The following is a 4,158-nucleotide window of genomic DNA, read 5'->3' on the forward strand; positions in this document are numbered from 1 at the left end:
TTCCCAACTCAAAGATCTAACCCATGTCTCTTGCACTGGCAAGCAGGTTTGTTTGTTTTTCCTACCACTAGCACTACCTGGGAAGCCCACTGGTTAAAAAAAAAAAAATCAATGACTATCTCATTGAAGAGCTGTACCTGAGGTATCGTTATTGTTGCTATTACTTTAGCACTTTCAGGGATTGGATTCCTGTTGTATTCAAATGTAGTTCTTCCAGATATTTTTGTTATATGATCATCTCTGACTTTCTAAGACATTTCCTATTCTTTAGGGGCATAAAGACTGGAAACTATAAGTCCTTACCATCCTTGCCATTGGGTTCGATTATACTGACCTGGTGAGAGGCTATCTCATGAGGCTGTGTAGGATTAGAAGCCAGTGTTCTCATGTGATAGTGGAGGGTAAAAGGGCAGATTTTGGCAGATGGCAGATGTGGGTTTTTTTCCCAGAGACCCTGGGCTATCTTGTTGATGGTTACTCTCGGAGGGATGGTAGGCAACTGAAATCATGAATGACTTCCTAAGATTCCTTTACTTAAGAATTCATTGAAATCAGCCCTTTTGACCTTCATTCCTCACCTGCCAATAATGGTATTGGCCTCTAATTCTGTATATTAAACCCTTTTATTTTTATTTTTATTTATTTTTTATTTTTATTTATTTATTTATTTATTTTTTTAACGTGCTGGACCTCAGTTTCGATGAGGAGACGGTAGTGAGTTCTCACTCATGTTGTTCAGATTTTCCAATATTAAACCCTTTTAGATGTGAAATATTTGCAATGCCTTCAATTTTGATAACCAAATCCTGACTATTGGGTAGTGTACATTTGACATTCTTGGATACTGATAGCAAATTCTTTTTGTTTTACTAATACTTTTATGGTTAGATGTGAGGAAAATCCCAGAATCTTTTAAAATTGATTTTATTAGATTAATTATGTGTCTCCATCATACCCAAAGCTCTATTTTCCCTAGTTGTTTCAAAAATTCTTCTTGAGAGAGTAAAAAACTTGATGCTAATGGTTTTCACATTTTCTATATCAAAAACTGAGAAAATATGTAATAAAATAAAATTAGTATCAGTACATTATGACAAACACTCTCTCCTTGACCAGACTATTGACTGACTCTTTGAGCCTGGCTCCCTGAGGCATGTCCTCAAGATTCTTGCTTAAACACAAGAATCCTGTTAAGTGAGAATTTACCACTCTGGATAACTGATCAAGATTTTCATCTTCCACTACTCACAAGGGTTAGGTGATAACCCTGATCTGATTTAGTAAGAATTGTGTTGAATCTGCTAAGCTAGAATCACCACTTACCCCTGAGGTTCCCATCCACTGACCCTCTCAAACTGCCCCTTTGATATAAATCTCAACTTGTCCATGTTGTATTTGGAAATGAGATCAATATATACTGGGGTTCTCATTTCCACTATTGTAATAATTCCTTTGTAAAATCTGCTTGTTTCTGCTTCATCTACAACCTGGCTCTGATTTTTCTTATTTACTTTTATATTGTTCTATTTCTTGTTAAGATTTATTTATATTGTATATGTTGTAAATGAAGTTTATCCAAAATTGGAATAAAAAACATTGAAAAATATGAGGTAAAGTATCAACCCAATCTTCTTAATCTTGGCAAAAGAGATACTAAAATAGACTGTACTATGGAAGACTTTGAGGCTTCCAAGAAAAATAGCAAATGTCAAGTTATATTGCATTGCTTCAGGAACTACAGAGGTTAGCTATCATGTTCAAGACTAGAAAAAAAATCTCAATCTATTGAACAGGCTTGCAGTTAAGATTACTTCTTAGTTGGAGGGCAAATAGTTAATAAATGACAACAAAGAAACCCGATCTTGGTACAATAGCATTAAAAAGCTAGAAGATTTTTTTTTTTTTTTTAAACCTATGTCATTGAGAAGAAATAAGCTTATTTCAAGGTTTCACTTTATTAGAGTTGTTAACATCGCTGATTTTACCTAAATTATGGCAAAGGTTAGTTAGAAACCTGAAGCTCTGAAGGAAGTAGCTTAACTCTTTTTCCAGAATTTATTAACCGCAAGTCCTAGAAAACTCCCAAGGGCAAGTTTCACATTTCTGGCCTTGTTTAAGACTGAAATCATTTTTGGGAGAAATTCTGAAGAGCTTAGAGAAAGCATCCAAAATTTCAATTGCTTCTCTGAAACCTTGGAATCCTGCCTGTTAATAATCTCCATGCTCTTTGCTTAGAATTTACACACAGAATCAACTGACAGGAAACTGCCTATCACCCACACACCCTCTCCGCCCCCCTCCCCCGAAAGACTGTGCCAAAGCACTCATCAGAAACCACAATACAAAAATAGATCCATTGACAATTATACAGTGACTAAGAGGTGGATGTTGGGGTTTAAGCTATCTTACTCTTTTTTCCTTGTTTTGATAATGGTGTTAAAAAGAAAGAGGAAGCTATGTAATAGCATCTGGCCAAACAGCTTGTTCACTAAGTCTAGCCCTGTGTAATTTAAAATATTTGAGTTCTTATAACACCCCTGAAAAGCATGGCATTCAATCCAAGCACCACAGACATACAGTACAGAACATCTCACTCCAGTCATGCTGCTGGGTATAGCTTGCAGCGAAAGCAACAATAAGAAAAGAAAATTCTCTTTGTACAGCTGAATGGCTGCACTAGAATTTTCAGTGTTCAGATGTAATTAGAAAACAGCTGTGAAGGAAAATCAATTGTTCCTGGTAGTCAATGGCTAATTTTCCACAATCAGAATAAAGAATGCAATATGACATGTTTGTAATGAGCAAGTAATTGTTTCTCTTTCGTTTATTGTTTTAACATTTTTCCCTTTATTTGTGAGAGCTGTCATTTGCTTGCTTCAGGACAGCTTCTCCAGTGTCTGCTTCTCCCATCCATATTTAAAAACTCTCAACTGCCAAGCAGCCTACATAGTCCAGCTCAATTTATTCAAGATTGCCTTACTTATGATGATGATTTGTAGACTAGCAAGGAAATGTTGTCCTTGCTTTTATGAATTCACAATAAAGCTTCCATAAATGGAATGGTTATTAAACACTAGCATTTATTCATGGGATTTAACTTTGATTCTTTCCTCAAAGGTCTCATGTGTCAAAAAGATGCAGTTCCCAGGATTCATTGACCTGCTGGTCCAAATGCCTCTGCATTGCAAAATAAAACCAAACTAGAACAACCACAGGGCCCCCCCACCCCTTTAAAAAAAAAAAAAAAAAAAATATATATATATATATATATATATATATATCCTTCTTCTATCGTTAGCATAGACAGGAAGGGATTGATTGCTACAACAGATGGATGGAAAGTTAACCTCTATAGTGCCCAACTGGATTGTAGATGGACGGGAAATGAACTTAAATGCTACAATAGGCCAATGAGAGTAAAATTGTTTTATCATGCAAAAGAGTCTGGTTGAGAAATACCAAGAAGAATAACACTCCTCTGCTGCTTCCAGCTGATAAAAAAAGAAAAAAGTACTTGCATTATTTGGTGAAAGTAACCTATTACTTATTTTTTAATACTTATATTTTTTGTAGAACATTCTTTGAAAGCTAATGTAGTGACAGTGGAAGAAAGTGAAATGAATAGTAAATAAGAATTGATTCTCAGTTGCTGTGTAATCTTGGGACCATGCCTTAATTTTAGTTTCCCCTACATTTCTTTTTAAGAGAAAGATGATAGTACATAAATGAATATGTGCTCTTTCTTTTTCAAATAAGTATGATACAAAATACAGTAGTACAGTAATTAATATTTGCAAAAGTCTAAAGTTCTAGACGGAGAAGGCAATGGCACCCCACTCCAGTACTCTTGCCTGGAAAATCCCATGGATGGAGGAGCCTGGTAGGCTACAGTCCATCAGGTCGCTAAGAGTCGGACATGACTGAGCGACTTCACTTTCATTTTTCACTTTCATGCATTGGAGAAGGAAATGGCAACCCACTCCAGTATTTTTACCTGGAGAATCCCAGGGACGGGGGAGCCTAGTGGGCTGCCATCTATGGGGTCGCACAGAGTCGGACACAGCAGAAGTGACTTAGGAAAGTTCTAGAGGAAAAGGATTCCTCAGTTTTTCAAAACTGCATGATCTAAATGTAAGACCAGAAACTATAAAACTCCTA

At 36.0% G+C, this 4,158-nt stretch overlaps 1 pseudogene; it reads right to left on the bottom strand.

Annotated features, from left to right (window-relative positions):
• Nucleotides 1-686: 686 nt before the first annotated feature.
• Nucleotides 687-784, bottom strand: LOC136165773 (small nucleolar RNA SNORD116; annotated as a pseudogene).
• Between the last annotated feature and the right edge of the window lie 3,374 nt (nucleotides 785-4,158).

The sequence above is a fragment of the Muntiacus reevesi genome, chromosome 3, assembly GCF_963930625.1.
Source record: "Muntiacus reevesi chromosome 3, mMunRee1.1, whole genome shotgun sequence".
NCBI lineage: Eukaryota > Metazoa > Chordata > Mammalia > Artiodactyla > Cervidae > Muntiacus > Muntiacus reevesi.